This window comes from Procambarus clarkii, chromosome 77, assembly GCF_040958095.1.
Source record: "Procambarus clarkii isolate CNS0578487 chromosome 77, FALCON_Pclarkii_2.0, whole genome shotgun sequence".
In the NCBI taxonomy this organism is placed as follows: Eukaryota; Metazoa; Arthropoda; class Malacostraca; order Decapoda; family Cambaridae; genus Procambarus; species Procambarus clarkii.
Window position 1 is genome coordinate 23063750 of NC_091226.1, and position 22185 is coordinate 23085934.

Here is a 22185-nt window from a genome sequence, read left to right on the forward strand (position 1 = left end):
GCAGGAGACGAGGAAGACGAACACGACTCGCAGAGACCATCCGGAAGACCCTCGGGAGCAACTGGCACAGCGAAGTGACCACCGACGGGAGCCACCGGAACACCCGGCGGAGGGACAACAACCACCGAGGGCATGTCAGGTGACACAGGGGGGGAAGGGGTCGCATCAGCAACGAATGGGACCTGCCCCTCTTCATCTCCAGAATCCACGCCCTGAGGGACCGGCGGGAAATCCTCTTCCCGAAACAAGTTAACAGGTGCAGCAGAGGCCTCAGAGCACCCGGCAGCCTGATGCCCTAACTGGCCACACCGGAAACAGGTACGGGGCTGCCGGGCATAATACACCCGAACGTAGTAACCCAGCAGCCGGACAGAAGATGGGATATCCGACAGCAGGCGCATACCTAAGGTACGGATGTTCGTCTGCTTCCCAGAACACGCTTTCCCCAAGGAAAGCGTGTTCACCCGCACACTGATGACAGCACCATACCTCCCGAAGAAGCGCTGGAGAAGGTCTTCAGGGAACTCCAGGGGCGCACCGTGTACACTGACAAAAGTCAGGGCACCACTTTGGTCCGAGACTGCAACAGAGCCGGCGCCATCCGGCAACTGCAACGAACGCCCTTCGTACCGACAGAGGAAGTCCCGATACTCCTCCTCCCGCACGAACTTGATAATCACCCGGTGGGCTGTAACAAGCTCAACTCCATAGACAGCCTCCACCGGGACACGAAGCATGTCGCACATCACCAACTCAATGGCTGGATAACCAGCCTTACACGAGAACTCTAGTCCCACGGAATTCACCCACAGAACAGGAGGAATTGCAAGGCCCCCATGTCAAAACTGCCACCTCAGCACGCAGCCAGGCAGGCAACAACACTGGGAGGGCAGTGACGCCCACACCACCTGGCGACCAAATGGCAAACAACCCCAGCAGTCACGGAGGCCGGGACACGTGCTCACTCCGCGGCTGCTCAGGGCGGACTTCAGTAAAGTTGAAGTAGAACGTAGATTCACTAGTGGCAAAAACGGCCACTAGTGAATCGACGATGCTAGTTAGTACACTGGAGCCTCACTAATGCTGCCCTCATTAGCCACACTCTGGGGGTAACTCACCAAGTGTAAAGTGCAAGTTTAACTCACAAATAAGTAAACTATCACCTCTTCTGCACTACCATGAAATACAGCTTCTACACATATGTTCTCACTATGCAACATTGTTCTACATAATTAACTATCACTGAAACATTGTATTAAACAGGAAACTATAAATGTAAACTCGACTGTGTTGTACATCAATTTTACTGTTATTCTAAGACAAAGTTGTAGACGTCCAGAGAAATAATAAACTTATAAAATAATACTACAAGACCATTCACTTGCCTGGAGACTGGACGCAAGTAACCCGCTCGGACAAGGCTTCTCAAGGGAGTAATTTAGCCAGCAATATACCGCCTCCAGAGCAGCACCTTTCTCCACTAAGGTCCGCGCCAGTTGGTCAGCCCCGTCTGATGGCCAAACTACCGATTGATTGATTGATGAAGATTAAGCCACCCAAAAGGTGGCATGGGCATAAATAGCCCGTAAGTGGTGGCCCTTTTAAGCCATTACCAGTATCAAGAGCTGATACTGGAGATCTGTGGAGGTGCGACTGCACCCTGCGTGACGGGAGATGTCTCCCTTGTGAATGTGTTAAGATGAAGATGAAGCCACCCAAAAGGTGGCACGGGCATAAATAGCCCGTAAGTGGTGGCCCTTTTGAGCCATCACCAGTATCAATAGATGATACTGGAGATCTGTGGAGGTGCGACTGCACCCTGCATGACGGGAGATGTCTCCCGGACCAAATGGTGACCAGATGGTGCCAAACTACCTGTGTGACGTCATATATATGTGACCCAAAACACACCAGACTTTCTCATACACAAATAACTTACAAGTAATTGAATAACAGTTGCATAACACGTCAGAGGCTGCCAGTGTTGCTGCCCTCAACACTCAGTGACACACAGTTGGATAACACATCAGAGGCTGCCAGTGTTGCTGCCCTCAACACTCAGTGACCAACCCATCCTCGGCTCAAGTCCATTACATTCAGCGGTCAACCCCACAGACGCATTCATAAATTTTAATATGCTGTTCATTCAAAACGGGAATTTTCTCAAGTATAAATTAATATTATAATATATTAGCATATTGTGCATATATAGGCATAGGTTAGGTTGGGTTAGGTGTTTAGGTTCTGTTGGCGATTATTTGTATTTGTAGTACGTGGGTGAAGCATTTATAGCGTTGTGATTCGAACAAAATTCGTCAGTGAAACACTTGTTCCGGATATGTTCGAACGTCAGCAGTTGTGAGTCGTGTGTAAACCGCTTTTCATTCATAAACAGGGGGTTTGGCGGGTGCATGGAATCACTTTTGGATCTTTGTTTGGAGGACGGGCTGCAGTGACACACAGTTGGATAACACGTTAGAGGCTGCCAGTGTTGCTGCCCTCAACACTCAGTGACACACAGTTGGATAACACGTTAGAGGCTGCCAGCGTTGCTGCCCTCAACACTCAGTGACCCACAGTTGGATAACACGTTAGAGGCTGCCAGTGTTGCTGCCCTCAACACTCAGTGACACACAGTTGGATAACACGTTAGAGGCTGCCAGCGTTGCTGCCCTCAACACTCAGTGACACACAGTTGGATAACACGTTAGAGGCTGCCAGCGTTGCTGCCCTCAACACTCAGTGACCCACAGTTGGATAACACGTTAGAGGCTGCCAGTGTTGCTGCCCTCAACACTCAGTGACACACAGTTGGATAACACGTTAGAGGCTGCCAGTGTTGCTGCCCTCAACACTCAGTGACCCACAGTTGGATAACACGTTAGAGGCTGCCAGTGTTGCTGCCCTCAACACTCAGTGACACACAGTTGGATAACACGTTAGAGGCTGCCAGTGTTGCTGCTCTCAACACTCAGTGACACACAGTTGGATAACACGTTAGAGGCTGCCAGTGTTGCTGCCCTCAACACTCAGTGACACACAGTTGGATAACACGTTAGAGGCTGCCAGTGTTGCTGCCCTCAACACTCAGTGACACACAGTTGGATAACACGTTAGAGGCTGCCAGCGTTGCTGCCCTCAACACGCAAGAACATCGACACTGTAACACTCATATATACATATATATCAAGGCTTAACAGAAATAACATCGATTATTATAATGTTTCAATTACTTGTAAGTTAGTAGTGTATGAAAAAGTCTGGTGGCTATGTTGGGTCATATACATGACATCACACAGGTAGTTTGGCTATCAGGCCGGGCTGACCAATTGGCGTGGACAGGCATTGTGGCGTGGACCTTGGTGGAGGGATGAAATTGCTGCTCTGTTCGCCCAGTCTCCAGGCAAGTGAATGGTCTTGTAGTATTATTTTATAAGTTTATTATTTTTCTGGACGGCCACAACTTTGACTTAGAATAAGAGTAAAATTAATGTACAACAGTCAAGTTTACATTTATAGTTTCCTGTTTAATACAAAGTAGTCACATATTTTTTATGTTTATTACAAATACCACCAATTAACACAGTGGTAGTTAATTATACAGGACAATGTTGTTTAGTGAGAACATGTGTGTAGAAGCGGCTTTGCAGGGTAGTGCAGTAAAGGGGATAGTTTACTTGTGTGTTAAACTGGCACTTTACTGTTGGTGAGTTAAGCCGAGATTGTGGCTGGTGAGGGCAGTGTTAGTGGGGCTCCAGTGTACTAACTCGCAATGTAGATACAACAGTGGCAGTTCTTGGTTTACTACTTCAACTTTACCCAAATGTTTAAAAAAAAATTAAGTAAAAGATTCATAAACCTTGATGACTAGTGTTGATTATGAAGACAAATATGGAGTGACGTAGCGACGTGGCGTTACTGTTGCTTCAAGAGCAGGTTACTTACACAAGTTTAGTTTAATATTCAAATATCTGCCCGACATGGGGTAATATGCTCTGCAGTTGTATTGGTCTAGAACATTAAAATAATAAGTGATAAACGTATTCAATTTGAGCTGTAACTACCGGGGTTCTTCAGGTTCATCTATGTATAATGTGAAGCTGGCTATGGTCTCAAACAAGTGTGAAAGTGGCATGATTTATTGCTGTTAAACACAGCAGTGACTTGTCACTGAAACCTTGGCCAAATTTCAAGTGTTAGATGTGTAGCGACGAGTATCTGGATTTTCTAGTGTTAACACTTTCGAGCTTGGCGCGTGAGCGCCGCAGACTTCCCGAAAATTATCCCTATGTTTCTGGCCCGCGTGCGGCGACACTGTGTATACTCGCTTCAGTTTTCTCGCCCTAATTCTTGTTGTACGTCGTTCGTTTTAGTATCAATGTGTTCGCAAAAGAATTTCCTACAGGGGTATATGCATATAAGGACCAAATGCTAAGCGTGACTCCCGCACAGCAAAGCCTAAATTCAGCCAACCGGTACCCGTGAACAAGCACCAATTGGCACACTATCAATCTAATGTGTGTACTCGTTTCAGTTTGATAACAAATTTTCGTTTTACGTCTTTCATTTTGGTGTCAGTGTTCGCAATATAAAGGTGTACATTTTAAAACTAGTCCCATATTAATAGAGCATTAAATGGAATTTAACAAATATTTTTAATTCGACTCTTATCATCACAAGGTATTTATAATCTTTCCAGTGTTCTGAACTCAGTTGTCAGGCTACGTTGTCATTATGATATCGAGTTGTGCGCAATTTTAACGCGCTCATTTTGAAATCAGTTCCAGATTGATTGGATAAAATTTAGATTTTTAACAATTATTTTAATAATGTACGCGAGCCGTGTCCGCGACTCAGACACGAGAGAAAAATATCAGACGCACACGTGTGCCTACGTGCGCGTTAATATCTTTATTGTGTTATGCCCAGCAAATCTGGTCGTTGCACTGAAATAAAACTATTGCAGTCCCTATGGCATAGTAGTAAGATAATTACCTGGCGTTTCGAGAGCTCTTTGTCCTGGGTTCGTATCCAGGCCGTCGAAGATTTACTGGGCGCCAATCCTTAACTGTAGCCTCTGTTCACCCAACAGTAAAATGAGTACCTGGTTGTTAAACGATTTGGTGGGTTATATTCCGGGGAATATTAGAATAAAGGACTTGCCCGAAATGCTGTGTGGTAATGGCTGTATAAGAATGTAAGAACTATTGTATATATATATATATATATATATATATATATATATATATATATATATATATATATATATATATATATATATATATATATATATATATATATAAAATAAACATAAATAACCTTTAATATTTACCATAGAATATGGGTTAATTTTTTTAATGTTTATATGAATAGTGATTAAGAACACGGCAGTTGCTTTCCAGCAGGTGACTGAAGTACCAGGCTGATGGAGGCAAGAATTATATGAACATGTTTGCTGATGATGCTAAGATAATAGGAAGGATAAGAAACTTAGATGATTGTCATGCCCTTCAAAATGACCTGGACAAAATAAGTATCTGGAGCACCACTTGGCAAATGGATTTTAATGTTAATAAATGCCATGTTATGGAATGTGGAATAGGAGAACATAGACCCCACACAACCTATATATTATGTGAGAAATCTTTAAAGAATCCTGATAAAGAAAGAGATCTAGGGGTGGTTCTAGATAGAAAACTATCACCTAAGGACCACATAAAGAATATTGTGCGAGGAGCCTATGCCACGCTTTCTAACTTCAGAATTGCTTTTAAATACATAGATGGCAATATACTAAAGAAATTGTTCACGACTTTTGTTAGGCCAAAGCAAGAATATGCAGCGATTGTGTGGTGCCCATATCTTAAGAAGCACATCAACAAACTGGAAAAGGTGCAAAGACATGCTACTAAGTGACTCCCAGAACTGAAGGGCAAGAGCTACGAGGAGAGGTTAGAGGCATTAAATATGCCAAAACTAGAAGACAGAAGAAAGAGGTGATATGATCACTACATACAAAATAGTAACAGGAATTGATAAAATCGATAGGGAAGATTTCCTGAGACCTGGAACTTTAAGAACAAGAGGTCATAGATTTAAACTAGCTAAACACAGATACCGAAGAAATATAAGAAAATTCACTTTCGCAAAAAGAGTGGTAGACAGTTGGAACAACTTAGGTGAGAAGGTGGTGGAGGCCAAAACCGTCAGTAGTTTCAAAGCGTTATGAGAGAGTGCTGGGAAGACGGGACACCACGAGCGTGGCTCTCATCCTGTAACTACACTTAGGTAACCCCCCTCGCCGCTCAGCTCGTTGATGCCGTGAGGAGGGCTTAGTGGGCGGCTGCCGGAGTGTGATGCTCCTTGGGACAGTCCTCTGTCCTTTTCTAGCCTTGTGCTCCTGCTGTCGTCCTCTCCAATTGTGCTGAGCACCTTTTCCTTTTCCTTCTGTTTCGTTTTTCTCCCCCCTCTTCTCCTATCTGCTTGTCGTTTCCTGCCGACCTTTTGCTTGTTTTGGATCTTTCTTTGGACTTCTTCACGCTCGGGTGCTTGAGGAGGCATACTCTTGCACCCGTAGAACTGTTGTACCCGACGTCTCGAGCGAGGGAAACCTTTTATGTCAATATCCCTTTCGTCGCTGAACCCGATCTCGACGGACTGACGGTTCTTAAGGTGGCGTTTGTGGGGCGTATACTCACGACGCACCTTTAGGGGGCCCCGGCATGATCGGCGATAACTTCCTGTTGGGTGTCCTGCCTCTAATTGTGGCTCCATGGTGGGTATGGGGGCACATTCGTGGATGAATTTCTTTCTCTTCGTCTCTATGTCGATGAGTGTTTCCGTTGTACCCTCTCAGGCTCGTGGGGTGGGCGACCAAGCCCCCGAGTCGGCCTGTATTGGAAGACCAGGCTCTGTAGCTCCTGCTGCGTTGGGCCCCGACCTTGCTCCTCCTTTGACCGTCCTGACTTCTTCCCCCAGCTCCCCTCCCTCCTCTGTGGTTGGGTCGAGCCTCCAGCCCCCAGTGGTGACCACTTCGTCCCCTGGTGCGGCTAAGTCTCTCGTTGTGACTACTGCGCCTTTTAACCCCTCTCTCTCTGGGGGTTCTCAACGTCGTTCGCGCCCCGGCCGCACTCGCTCGATTTCTTCCCGTACTGCCGCGTATCAGACCTTGTTTGGTCCCGCTTCATGGGCCAAATACTTTGATCTCCTCCCTCTTGATTCTGCGCCTCCTGACGATTTCTCCCTCCATCGGCATCTTGTTGATTCCGTGGATGCCTCTGTTACATTCAACCCCACTCATCTCGGTACACGTGTCGTTGCTGCTCCTTCTCAAGATGCAGCTTCCTGCTTGGCAGCCTTGTCTTGCCTTGGCGAGATCCCTGTTCGGGTCTCCAAGAATGTTCAGATGAATGCCAGTATTGGCACTATTCTCCTCCCGCCCCATGTTGCAACCGGTGTTCGGAACGTGCAGGATTGCCACGATGATATTCGGCATATCCTTTATGCCCAAGGCCATTCTGTCCTCCAGGTTGACTCGTTTACTCGTCCCCCTCATGGTCGTCGCCGTCAACCCCTTCGTGTTGTGGAGATCACCTTTGATGGTAGGACCCTTCCATCCTCTGTCATTCTTGCTGGTGCTAGGTGCTCTGTCCAGGAGTATATTCCTTCTCCTCGGCTGTGTAACAAGTGCTGGAGGTTTGGGCATGGTGCCCTCCGTTGCTCTGGTACTGTCTCTCTGTCCTTTGTGTGGGGGTGAAGGTCACTCTAAGTCGGACTGCACTTCTCCCCAAGCTCGCTGCCTCAACTGCGGTGAGGCCCATCCTACCTTTTCCCGTTCCTGTATCCATTACAAGCTTGAGGCGGCCGTCCTCAACCTGAAGCACCGGGAGCGTTTATCTTTTCCTGAGGCGAGGCGCCAGGTTCGCCGGCTCCTGTCTTATGCTAACGTCTCTTATGCTCGCGTGTTGCGCTCTTCCTATCCTCGTCCTTCCCTCTCTCCTCAGACTCGCAACCGTTTCCGGGCCTTGGACCCTGATACGCCCACTACCCCCTCCTCTGTTCCTTTGAGTTCTGTCCTGCAGGGTCCCCCTCCTGGTCCTCTGTCTGGGGTGCTCCTTCTTTCTACCCGGTCTGTCGTGTCTCCTGTGTCTTCTTCCTCGTCTCCCTCCGATCCTCCTTCCCATCCTCTTCCTCCATCTATTGGCTCTTCCCGCCGCCTGTCGGTGCAGGCGGATATCCATCGCTCTCCTAACGGCCGTCGTGTGTGCTCTCGTTCAGCTTCTCCTGTTGAGACGCTGGAATCCGTTGCCCGGTACGTAGTTGCTGGGACACCGGTCTCTTTAAGTCAGAAGCTTAAGCCTGGCTCCTCTCCTTCCTCTTCCCTGGCAGGTAAGAAGGCTTCGCTTTCTTCCTTGGCCCCTACTTCTGGCTCTGTTGCTCCTTCCCCTCCCATTTCTGTGCTTGCGCCCCCTGTTCCTGCTATGGAGGTTTCTTTGGCCCTGTGAGGGATCTAGATCCCTCAGCTAGTTTTCCTAGTTTCTAGATTAGGCTAGTCACTCTAGAAACTGAAGCTTTCAAAATAACATATGCTTGTTGGGTGTTGAATGAAAGCTTATGTTATGGACTATCATTTGTGAGTAGTTAGAAGTCTGTGATTGCTCTGTAGAGAGAATTACAGAGATTTTCCTGTTTCTGTGAAATAGGACGGTGTGGTACTTGACTAAAAACCGTTAGAGGTGGGGGGGGGGGGAGAGTGGAGTGAACGTTGCCTTTCCCCCCCACATGGGAGACATCGCTCCTGTGTTTAGGCCTCCCCCTCCTTGTGACGTCACAAGACGCCCGAGGGTGACGGAGGCATATGATTGGGCTAGGCATGTGTGCTCCAAGGCTAGTTTTGGCGCGAAGAGTTGTGATTGGGAGCGGCATGAGGGTACCGTGCCGGCTCCAAGCTGATTGGTCTAGACAAAATAAGGGAAGGTATGGGCATTTTGAGTTTCCCTAGCGCGGGAAATCGCCAGTCGGAGCAGGGTAGCAGGTGGACTAGGACGTGTCTGGGTGGAGGGGGGTAGTTTTCCCCCTACACCCCGTTAATCGCGGACGTTACTGTGTTAACTAGCAGGGATGGCACCCCTGCTATCCCTGGTTGTGTCAAGGCCCAATTAGGTGAATTGGGGCCAAGGATTTACGGAAGAAACAGTAAAAAGCTAAAGAGACAGTTGACTGTGTTCACCCATGAGGCAGGCTGGCAGAGCCTCATGGTGTAAGAGGTGGGCCGAGTATCCTGTCTAGTGGCAATGGACAATTGGTGTTGGGCAGTGTAAGTGAGTGTGATATTACAGGCCCATGTTGGACTTTGCATTCCGCCAGGCTGCGTCAGTGTGGGGACGCAGCCGGCCATTGTCACCCCAGTGTAGAACAAGCCAGGTTCTAGCTTGATGGGGTTGTGATTCCCCAGCCACGTGGGTACTCCTGTGGGCGGCAGCCTGCCAGCCCGCGGCCACCCATGGCCACCCACCCAGGCCACCCGCACAGCCAAACCCCACCCCCACCCCGCCCGCCAGCTCAGCCGGTGGGGTGCTATGACGTCATGCGCCAAAACCACGGCCAAACCCTCCCCCCCCTCTCAGCTTGGGAGGGGCGCTGTGGGCCATGCCTTGGCCACATGCCACTTTCCCGGGACAGCCTAGGGCCACATCTTGTCGACACATGAAGAGCAAGCAAGCTAAGTGTTGTCAGCTAGTGTGGTAGTAACTTGGGAAATGAGGAAAGATAAGGGAAAGAGGGCAGTAGAAATGAGTACTACTACAGTGTGATGGGTACCGGTGGAAATTCACAGAAAGAGTTGTCTCAGAGCCTCGCCAGGCTAGAGAAGCAGCTGAGTGACAGCTGTCAGTAGGGCCAGGTGTTTGATAGGGGCGGTACCTGGAGATAGATATTATACACGGGACCACACTGTATGCATAGTAGACTGACTAGAGTACGTAACCGGTCAGTGTAGAGATTTACCATATAAGTGATCCAGCCTGTCGATTCTATATAATCGTTCAGACTGGATTAATGCCATAGAGCACCATAAAATTATAATCATTAGAGGTAGTTAAGTACAATTACTTGGTGATATAATTTTCATTGATTATGTGAATGCCATTTCTATGTGTTCATTTGCATGTTTATGTACTGTGTTGTGTGGTGAGTCAGTAGATGTGATTGCTGACTGATTGCATAATGATGTCATTAGCATGTGGGGTATGCTGACGGCATCATTATGTTGCAGGTTTGTGCAGTGTTGTTATCAGTTTATACGATATTATTGCCCCAGGAACTGTGTTGAGGGTTTAAGGGACCTCTAGGATTATTCAGGGGAATTCACAGTACTTAATGAGAGCAGGCAATTGATGGGTTAATTGCCTGGCTGAGGTATGTGTGTGTTCACAGTAGTCCTTTGCAATCGGGTGCAAGTAAAAGAGGGGGGCAGTAATATTAGTATACTTTTGTGTGTTGCACAACTGTGTGTCATTATTGTGTATGCACAGTAATTAGCGAGTTGCAGTAGCCGCAACCATATCTGGGCAGTGCTTTTATGATGTTGCATGCCATTGTAGTGTGACCTACGTAACGCTGGGGTTACTTTGTTTCTTTAAGTTGTGTTGAGGACTTAAGGATTCAATGAGTTAATTAAGTAAGGGGTAATTAACTGGATAAGGGGTGCACACTTAGTATTGTGGAGTGAGTGAGGGCTGTTAAGAGAGAACAGTGTTGAGCTAGAATGAGATACGTCTCGGGAGCAATTAATTGTCCGTGTGACAACTAATTGACCACTCTAGCTAATTATGTAATTAGCCTTCTCATCATGAATTCACGTAGTGGGAGAGGTTCTGTCAGTATTTGTGTTGACGTAATATGCTCGAGACTAATTACCTTTCTGGGGTATAGCAATTAGTGGCTCAGGTTAATTAGTGGAGTAATTAACATTGGAGAGCTCCGATGACTCGGTAAAGCGAGGTCATGGAGCTAGCATAAATCGTTGTATTAATCATATCCTGTCTGAGGACAGTGGATTAGTGGCACATCTTGTTAATTAGGGTAATTAACTCCTTTCCCGTGAATTCACAGTGGTTGATGAGACCTGCTTAGGCAGTGCAGAGTGAAACGTATTTATGGATGATTAATTATCGGTCCTGGTGACAGTTAATTAATTGCTCAGAAGTAATTAGTGACTTAATTAGGGTAATTAACACTCACTAGTAATTTTTTGACACAGACTGTGGAGAAGCTACCAAGTTAGGGTAGGCTTAGTTAACGTAACTCAATGGGGATGTAATTAGTGGTCCGTTTGACCTTAATTGAGAATTACTCACTGAATACTTGCAAGGAGTCAAGTGTGATGTAATATATGTTTGAGTTATTGTTAACAAGAGAGAGACAAGTGTTAAAGATTAACGTAGAGTATCATCATGTTGTTGTCTAGCCTGAGACAATTGGTTGTGATTACCGTAGTACTTTGTTGCTGACTGCTGCGATCAGTCAATGAACGTAACTTAAGGCAATTTCTTTTGGTTGTCGTCTGGTGACGAGAGTAGAGTTATCTAGGGATCTGTGGAGCTGTGTCCCAGAATCCCGCCTTGCCTGTCTTTATTACTGTTTACAACAGGGCAACTTCTTGTTGGGAGTTGCAAAGAGTGTTCACACTGGGTTGTTATAGGGGGGGTCACTGTTGGACTACCCGCCTAGGTACGTGGGTCTCTCCTGGGGGGGCGGGAGGACCCCTAAGTTTGTGATTATAGTAGCTGTCAGGGAAACCGAGACACTATTGATTGCATGCTTGTGTCTTTGTCTTCAGTGGATATCCTTCATTTGTTCAGTTAGTTCATGTTGTCAGCCCGAAGTGTCAGCAAGATGGAGCCTGCTGTCACTTCTCGAGGGGCTGTTGAATAGCTGTGTTGCAAATGCCACTTGATGTACAATAACGTAACCATTCGCTGTGGTGTAACTTAGTCTGTGATATTTTTCTTTGATTTGCAATATTGCGTCATCAGTGGGCACACCTGTGTTCAGGTCAGTTCAGTATGCAGCCTCACAGCAAGGGTTGCTATTTAGCTGTTTGTTATCGTGCCACTGGATGACAATAACGCAACGTAAACTCGGTAATGTAGTAGTTAGTCTCTTGTTATTAATAAATTGTTATGTTATAGAAAATGGTCTTTGATGTCAACCCTTCAACCATATTATTCCACCATATTTCTGCATATTATTAAATGTTGATGTGATCTTGATTAGGCGGCTGTTCTTGGGAATTCGAATTCCAATTCATAGCACCACATCAAATATAAATATTTGATTGTGAGAACCCGTCGGTTACCCTTTATTAGTTTTAACGTCCTGTTTAACTAGGAGGAGCCAGCGGCCTATTGTGGACAGGTTTTCACCCTTGGTGGTGGAGGCCTGGCGGTTTGCTCCCGCTTTTCCTTTTTCTACTGGACTCATGCTCAACTGCCGTGAGCAGACTTTAAACTTGTAGTCCACCTCCTAAGGGAGATAGGCGTAGAGAAAAATCTCAAAGGCCCCTGCTTCAATTCGGTTGCTGCTCTTGCTGAGGTGCGCTCCCCTCTTTCTACTCCCCCTCTTCCTGCTGTTGTTCTTGCCTGCTCCTCTCCGTTGTCTCCTCCTCTTCCTCCTCCTCCGGACCCCGCCCGCCCACCTCTGGTCTGTTCTCCCCCTTCCTTCCCTCCGTCTTTGCTCAGTTTACCCATGCCCCCTAACCCTGACTTTACTGACCCTGATCCCGACCCTGATATTCTTTAACGTGCTGTGTTGCTCTTTCGCCTTTGTTTCTTCCTTGTTCTCTGTTGTTGTCCTTTCCCTTCTCGTCGATGTCTATTCTTCAATGGAACGTTCGAGGTTATTATGCCAATTTCCTCGAACTCCAACTTCTGATTTCGCGGTTTTCGCCCCTTTGTGTCTGTCTCCAGGAGCCGATGCTTCGTGCTCGTCCTGGTCGTTTTCGTGGCTATTCCTTTCTCTTCCCCCCCCCCAGCCGTTGCTGGGGCTCCTAATTCTTCTGCTCTCTTGATCCACGCTGATGTTCCCTTTGTTCCTTTACTTTTTCCTTTGCCTCTCCATTGTTCTGCTGCTCGTATCTTTGTGGGGAAATGGTACACAGTTTGTTCCATTTATCTCCCCCCGAGTGTCCCGCTTTCTCTTCCTGATTTGAAACACCTCCTAGACTCCTTGCCGGAGCCTGTGCTCCTGCTGGGTGACTTCAATTGTTGTCATTCTCTTTGGGGTGATGTTCTGACGAATACCCGGGGTCGCCTTCTTGAGCCGTTTCTCCTCTCTACTTCCCTGTCTCTCCTGAATTCTGGTGAGCCCACTCATTTGGACTCTCGGACTCGCACCCTTTCCTGTCTTGATCTTTCTCTCTGCTCTTCTTCTCTTTACTTAGATTTCACGTGGCAGGTTATGATGACCTCCATGGCAGTGATCATTTCCCCATCCTTGTTTCCTTTTTCTCGTTTCGCCCTTTCCTCTCTTTTCCTAGGTGGCAGTTTGCTAAAGCGGACTGGAACCTATTTACCCTCAGTGCTGCTCTCTCTGACCTCTCCCTTCTGCCTCTCCCTCGCGCTCTCCTTCTTTTTCATGACACTGTCTTCACCGCTGCCCTCCGCTCTATTCCTCGCTCTTCCTCTCGGGGTCCGCGGAAGTGCGTTCCCTGGTGGAATGCGGATTGTGCCCGGGCTGTCTGCTGTAAGCGTGCAGCCTGGAAGAGGCACCGCCGTCGGCAGACGACCGATTCTTTTCTTTTCTTTCGGAAAGCGAGTGCGGTGGCCCGTAGGGCCATCTGTACGGCTAAACGTGAATGTTGGGCATCTTATGTCTCAACAATTACGTCCGAAACTCCTCTGCCCCAGATCTGGAAGCGTATCCGCAAGATAGCGGGTAAGTTCGTTCACGATGTTTCACCGGTCCTTCACCTCCATGATACTCTTGTGGCGGACCCGTTGCAGGCCGCTTCCGTACTGGGTTCCCACTTTTCTTCTGTTAGCTCTGGTCTTCATCTTCCTCAATCTTTCCTTCTTCGTAAACCTGTCCTTGAGTCTCGTCCACTAGATTTCTGCACTCGTCTTCAGCTTCCCTATAATGATCCCTTCTCTCTCTCTGAATTTCGTTCTGCCCTGGCCCTCTGCGGTTCTACGGCGGCGGGCTCCGATGGTATTCATTATGAGCTGCTTCGCCATCTCCCTCCGTGCACGTCTCAGTATTTACTGAGTCTGTATAATCGGATCTGGGAGTCGTCGTCAGTCCCTGAGGACTGGCTCGATGCCGTTGTCCTCCCTGTTCGCAAACCGGGGTCTCTGGGTACTTCCCCTAAGGACTTTCGCCCTATTGCCCTCACGAGTTGTGTCTGCAAACTCTTTGAACGTATGGTTAACGTTCGTCTGATGTGGTTCCTGGAACACCATCATCTCCTCTCTCCTTCTCAATTTGGTTTCTGCAAGTGCCGCAGCACGACAGATGTCCTGGTGAACTTGGAGGTCTATATTCGTACTGCTTTTGCTGCGAGGACCTCCGTTGTTGCCGTCCTTTTTGACCTGGAAAAGGCTTACGACACCACTTGGCGTTATCATATTCTATCTCAACTTCATTCTTTTGGCCTTCGTGGTCATCTCCCTCTCTTTCTCCGCAGCTTCCTCTCTCGTTGTTCCTTTCGGGTGTGCCTTGGTACCGCTCTCTCTGCCTCTTTTCAGCAATACGAAGGTGTGCCCCCAGGGTAGTGTTCTGAGCACTACTCTTTTTCTGGTTGCCCTCAATGGTCTTCTTTCCTCTCTTCCTTCAGGTGTCTTCTCCGCTCTCTATGTCGATGATCTTACCCTTTGCTGTCAGGGTGATGATTCGCCTTTCCTTCAGCGCCGGCTTCAACTTGCAATTGATGCAGTGTCGTCTTGGGCCACCGATCATGGCTTCAAGTTCTCTACTTCTAAGACTTGTGCCATGACTTTTACGCGGAAACGGGTCGTTCTTCGTCCCTATTTGTCACTTTATGGTCATCCCCTTGAGTACAAAGATTCCGGGAAGCTTTTGGGTTATTCCTTTACACTCGTTTGTCTTGGTCTCCCCATATCTCTTACCTCCGTGTTGAGTGCTCTAAGGCCCTTACCCTCCTTCGGGTCTTGTCCCATACTTCTTGGGGGGGGGGGGCAGATAGGCGCACTCTCCTTGCTTTACATTCCTCTCTCGTCCTGTCTAAGCTCGATTATGGTTGCCCTGCTTCTCCTTCTACTCTTCGCCGTCTTGATGCTTTGCACCTTACTGGGCTGCGCCTCATTTCTGGTGCCTTTCGTTCGACTCCCGTCCTTAGCTTGTATGTTGACACTGGCTTCCTGTCTCTCCAAGACCGCCGTGATCGCTACTGTCTTCGCTATCTTGCGCGGTCCTTACAACATCCTTCCTCTCGCCTCTGTCGTGCTTTAACTTTTACCCCTCCTGCGGTTCCTGTTCCTCTTCACCACCTCCCTCTTTCTGTCCGGTTATCTCGCCTACAGGATTCTCTTTACGTTCATATTTCTAATGTTTCTCCTCGTGTTGTTCCTTCTTTGCCCTCGTGGAGAGTCCCTCTTCCGCGTTTTTGTACTTCCTTGACCCATATCACTAAAGCTTTTACCCCTCCTACGGTTCTAAAATACCTTTTCCTTGAGCACTTTTCTTCTCATTCCCGCTCCATTTCTGTCTTCACCGATGGGTCTAAGTCTGTGGACGGTGTTGGCTACTCTGTTGTTTTTCCTAATCGCACTTATATGTGTCGCTTACCTCCGGAGACTAGCATCTTTACAGTGGAGCTTTATGCTATTCTCTATGCTCTTCGTCTCCTGCTTTCTCGTTGTCAGTCTTCCTTTGTAGTTGTTGTTGACTCTCGTAGTGCCCTCATGGCTCTCGGGTCCTTTAATCCGGTTCATCCAGTAGTTGTCGAGATCCGGCATTGGCTGTTTCTTGTTCACAGTAAATTTAAGTCGGTTGAGTTTTGTTGGGTTCCCAGCCATATTGGTGTGTCTTTAAATGAGCATGCGGATGCTGCCGCCAAGGAAGCTGTCCGCTCTTGTCCCGTCTCTCGTAAAGGTATTCCATATTCCGACTTTTACCCGGGTATCCATTCCTCCGTTCTTACCCGTTGGCAGGCTTCTTGGTCGTCTGTTACTTGTAACAAACTACGCACTCTTAAATGTTGTGTTTCCTCGTGGCCATCCTCCTACCACCGTAACCGGCGATGGGAAACAGCTCTGGCGAGGTTGCGTATTGGCCATACTCGCTTAACCCATGGTCACTTGATGGAGCGCCGCCCAGCTCCTTATTGTCCTAGTTGCATTGTCCCTCTTACGGTCGTGCATGTCCTTCTTGAATGTCCTGACTTCCAGGACGAGCGTGTGTCTTGCTTTCCGACCGCAACTCGCGGTCACCTGTCCGTCAATAGAATTCTTGGTGACTCGGATACTTTTGATATCGTTCGCCTTATGCGTTTTTGTTCTCGTATTGGCATCCTTGGTGATATTTAGCGCCCTCTGATTATTCTGCGCATTTGATGGTGCTACATAGCCTTCCCGGTTTGGTGCCTTCTTTTGATAATTACTTACTTACACTTAGGTAATTACACTTAGGTAATTACACTTACAAGTCCTGCCTTGAATTCTACGACCAGGCAACAAAAATAAGGCAAGAAACAGAAGGATGGGCAGACTGCATATTTTTGGATTGTCAGAAAGCCTTTGATACAGTACCACACAAGAGGCTAGTGAAAAAAGCTGGAGATGCAGGCTGGAGTGAAAGGAAAGGTACATCATTGGATAAAGGAGTACCTAAGCAACAGGAGACAACGAGTCTGTGTGAAGGGTGAGGTCATAGATTGGCGAGACGTTACAAGTGGAGTCCCGCAGGGGGTCAGTCCTTGGATCTATACTGTTTCTGGTATATGTAAATGATCTCCCAGAGGTATAGATTCGTTTCTCTCAATGTTTGCCGATGATGCAAAAATTATGAGGAGGATTGAAACAGAGGATGATAGTAGGAGGCTACAAGATAACCTAGACAGACTGATTGAATGGTCCAACAAATGGCTGTTGAAGTTCAACCCGAGTAAATGCAAAGTAATGAAACTAGGCAGTGGAAACAGGGGGCCAGACACAGGATAGAGAATAGGAGATGAAGTACTTAATGAAACAGAGAAAGATCTAGGAGTTGATATCACACCAAACCTGTCTCCTGAAGCCCACATATAAAGAATAACGTCTGCAGCATATGCGAGGCTGGCTAACATCAGAACAGCGTTCAGGAACCTGTGTAAGGAATCATTCAGAATCTTGGACACAACATATGTAAGACCAATTCTGGAGTATGCGGCCCCAGCATGGAGCCCGTACCTTGTCAAGCACAAGGCGAAGCTGCAAAAAGTCCAAAGGTATGCTACTAGACTAGCCCCAGAACAAAGAGGCATGAGTTACGAGGAAAGGCTGCGGGAAATACACCTTACGACACTGGAAGACACAAGAGTATGGGGAGACATGATCACAACCTACAAAATCCTCAGGGGAATCGACCGGGTAAACAAGGATAAACTATTCAACACTGGTGGTATGCGAACAAGGGGACACGGGTGGAAACTGAGTACCCACATGAGCCACTGGGACGTTAGAAGGAACTTTTTCAGTGTCAGAGTAGTTAACGGATAGAATGCATTAGGCAGTGATGTGGTGGAGGCTGACTCCATACACAATTATAAATGTAGATATGGAGCAGCCCAGTAGGCTCAGGAACCTGTACACCAGTTGATTGACAGTTGAGAGGCGGGACCAAACAGCCAAACCTCAACCCCCGCAAGTACAAATAGGGGAGTACACACACACAAATACGTGGAGACACACGCGAACGCACAGTCGCGCACACGCATCCCACACTCACACACTCACTGTATTGGAGAACTGGAATTGGAAACAAACATGGCAGAAAGCAGACGTAACACAGAGGGAGGAGGAGGACTAGATGTCTCGCTTGAGAAGGCACTCTTTCAAATGTTGAGTGAAATCAGGATGGAACTACAGGTAATGAGGAAAAAGGTAGCCAACCTACAGGATGAACTGATTGAGGCAAGGGAGGAGATTAAAAGCCTGAAAGAAAATCCCCAATATAAGACACGATCCAACCCTCAGGAAGATGGTAATGTATCTATTGAAGGGACTTCTACAGTACAACCCTCATTTGTAGACATACTTCACATATTTAGAAGGACCCCCGGAAGTTGTCTGTGCAGTACAGGAAATTGCCATGAAAGTTGCTACTTCTCAGTAAGCGTCAAGATGCACTAGCCGACTGATAGAGGAAAAGAGCAGTAATCGAAGTAGGTATTAAGTAGCAAATATGAGCTACTCAAAGGGTGAGGAGAGATATGGACAAAGCCACAGTCAGAGAGATCCTTGTAGGAGTACAGATGGAGGGGGAAGAACTGAATATAGAAAAGGTTCTCAGGGTTGGCTGGTACAACAAGGACAAAGATAGATTGACAAAAGTGATTTTCAAAAGCGAGAACACAAAAGTGGAAATTTTAGCAAAGAAGAGCAACCTACTCAATGTGCTGATGTTCAAAAAGGTATTCCTGCAGAGGGATATGACCAGGGAAGAGAGACAGAGCAGCAGCAGCAAGGAAGGAGCGCAAGGAGAGGGAAAGGAATCAGGGAACCATAACTCAGGACCCTATGATCCCAGAAGGGAGTGGGGAACCCTCCACAGGCAATTCTACAGCCCTGGTTGAAGGAGGATCACACCCATCTCCCAACCAGTAGAAGCCCTACCTGCCCCAGCCCCTACACTCCTCCCCTAATCTAAGCCCTCCCTTCTCCCCCATCCCCCTATCCCCACCCTTCTCCCCCACCCCCCAAGCCCTCCCTCCCCCTTCTTCCCATCCCCCCAAGCCCTCCCTTCTCCCTCACCCCTCCAAGCCCTCACTTCGCCCCTACCCTCTCCAAACCAGATCCTCCCACCCCCTCCCCCCACAACTCAGGTCCCCCTAACTCTCAGCTCCCCTCACGACCCAGGGGGCCCCCCCTTCCCCCTCCCCACCCCAGATCCTGCATGTTTACCTACTCCAGTGGAAGCAATAGAAACTGTGGATGGACAGAAAAGAGTCGGCTTCAAGGTGATGTACACGAACATAGATGGGATTACAAGCAACATGAGTGAATTTAGGGAAAAAGCACAAAAAGTAAATCCAGATGCAATTGGAATCATGGAAACAAAAACTTAGGACTAATAACAATTGCGGATTCCCTCAGGATTACACTGTAATAAGGAAAGAGAGGGAGGGTAGGGGAGGAGATGGAGGGGCCCTGCTCATGAGAAAGGAATGGAGTTTCAAAGAGATGGTTATCCCAGCTGTGAAGGGTTTAGAGACTACATAACAGGCACCATGACGAAGGGAGGACCTATAGTAGTAGTAGCGGTGATATATAACCCTCCACCAAATAACTGAAGGCCCAGGCAAGAGTATGACAGAAACAACATGGCAGTTAATAACATAATTGAGAAGACAGCCTCTGCTGCCTGTAGAAATCGATCTCATCTGCACATCATGGGGGACTTCAATCACGGAAGGATAGACTGGGAGAACAAGGAACCGCACGGAGGAGAGGGTACATGAAGAGCCAAAGTAGTCAAGGTGGCGACAAACTTTCTAAGTCAACATGTCAGGGGAACCCACTAGGATGAGGGGAAACGATGAACCAGCGAGACTCGACCTAGTTTTCACTCTGACTCCGACATAATGGAAATTGACTTTGAGGCCCCAGTAGGAATGAGCGATCACAGTCTACTGACGTTTGAGTATCTGATCGAAGAAGGGCTAAATTACTCGAGAAAGGGAACTGAAAGCAAAAGGCTAGCATTCCGTAAGGGAAATTACGAGGAAATAAGAAAATTCCTAACTGATGTAACATGGGAATCATAGCTAAGGGAAAAGACGGCCCAAGACATGATGGAATACATCACGCAGAAGTGCAAGGAGGCAGCAGAAAAGTTTCTCCCAGCCCTAAAGGTAACTGAAATGCAGAGGAGAAACCCATGGTTTAATCAGAGATGTAAGCTAGCTAAGTAGCAAAGTAAAAGAGCATGGAGAAACTATAGAAATAACAGGACACTTGAGAGCAGAGAAGGTTACCAGAGAGCCAGGAATGAATACGTCAGGGTGAGAAGAGAGGCAGAAGGGCAATATGAAAATGACATAGCAAGCAAAGCAAAGACCCAACCCAAATTGCTGCACAACCACATCAGGAGAAAGACAACAGTGAAAGACCAGGTAATGAAACTAAGGAAAAGGGCAAAGAGATTCACTACAAATGACAAAGAAGTGTGTGAGGAACTCAATATGAAATTCCAGGAAGTCTTCACATTAGAGCAAGGAGAATTTCCAGAGATAAGAGAAGGAATAATTAACCAGGCACCACTAGAGGAATTTGAAATTACCAGTAGAGATGTAATGAAGCTTTTGCTAGAGTTGGATGTGACAAAGGCTATAGGCCGGATGAAATATCACCATGGATACTAATGGAAGGAGCAGAAGCACTGTGCTTGCCATTCTCCATGGTGTATAACAAATCAGTGGTAACAGGTGAACTGCCAGAAATTTGGAAGGCGGCAAACATAGTCTCAATATACAAGGGGAGGGGGATAGACAGGAGGCACTGAACTACAGGCCAATGTCTCTAACTTGCATACCATACAAGGTAATGGAGAAAATTGTGCGAAAAAGCTAGTCGGACATCTGGAGTGAAGGAACTTGTCACAACACCAACATGGTTTCAAGGATGGCAAGTCATGTCTCACAGGATTAATTGAATTCTACGATAAGGCAACAAGAATCGGGCAAGAAAGAGAGGGGTGGGCAGACTGCATATTTTTTAATTGCCAGAAAGCCTTTGACACAGTGCCACACCAGAGACTAGTGCGAAAGCTGGAGATGCAGGCAGAAGTGAAAGGTAAGGTACTCCATTGGATAAGGGAGTACATAAATAACAGAAGGCTGCGAGTCACTGTGCAGGGTGAGGTATCAGATTGGCGAGACGTCACCAGTGGGATCTCGCAGGGTTCAGTCCTTGGAACATACTTGTTCTTATATATGTAAATGATCTTCCAGATGGTATAGAATCATTCCTCTCATTGTTTGCTGATGATGCAAAAATTATGAGGAGGATTAAGACGGAGGAAGACAGTATGATACTAAAAGATGACCTAGACAGACTGCATGAAGGTTCAACAAATGGCTACTAAACTTCAACCCGAGTAAATGTAAGGTAATGAAACTAGGCAGTGGAAACAGGAGGCCAGACACAGGATACAGAATTGGAGATGAAGTCCTTCATGAAACGGACAGAGAAGGATCTAGGAGTTGATATCACACCATCCCTGTCTCCTGAAGTCCACATCAAAAGAATAACATCTGTGGCGTATGTGAGGCTGGCTAACATCAGAACTGCCTTCAGGAACCTGTGTAAGGAATCATTCAGAACCTTGTATACTACATTTGTAAGACCAATCCTTTAGTATGCGGCCCCAGCATGGAGCCTTTACCTTGTCAAGCACAAGGCGAAGCTTGAAAAAGTTCAGAGATTTGCCACTAGGCTAGTCCCAGAACTAAGAGGCATGAGTTACGAAAAACGGCTGCGAGATCTCACGACCCTGGAAGAAAGAAGAGTAAGGGCAGACATAATCACTACCTACAAAATACTCAGAAGAATTAACAGGGTAGATACAGATAAACTGTTTAACACGGGTTTTATGCGAACAAGGAGATACACGTGGAAACTAAGTACCCCAAATGAGCCACAGGGACGTTAGAAAAAACTTTCAGTGTCAGAGTAGTTAACAGATGGAATGCATTAGGCAGTGATGTAGTGGAGGCTGACTCCATACACAGTTTCAAATGTAGATAAGATAGAGCCCAATAGGCTCAGGAATTTGTACACCAGTTGATTGACAGTTGAGACGCGGGACCAAAGAGCCAGAGCTAAACCCCCGAAGCACAATTAGGAGAGTACACACACACACACATACATACATGTGTGTGTGTGTATAGGGGAGGAGGGCACGAGGCTGAGTGGACAGCGCCTGGTGATCGTAGGCGTAATGGGCCGGATTAATTCCCAGAGGCGGAGG

General features: G+C 47.3%; 1 long non-coding RNA gene across 1 annotated transcript in view; it reads left to right on the forward strand.

Annotated features, from left to right (window-relative positions):
• Window positions 1-2449: 2449 nt before the first annotated feature.
• The window catches only part of LOC138357331 (uncharacterized), a 44652-nt gene continuing 24916 nt past the window's right edge, over window positions 2450-22185 (forward strand). The window contains exon 1 of the long non-coding RNA XR_011224930.1: window positions 2450-3403. This is a non-coding gene — a long non-coding RNA (uncharacterized lncRNA). The remainder of the gene's footprint in view (window positions 3404-22185) is intronic.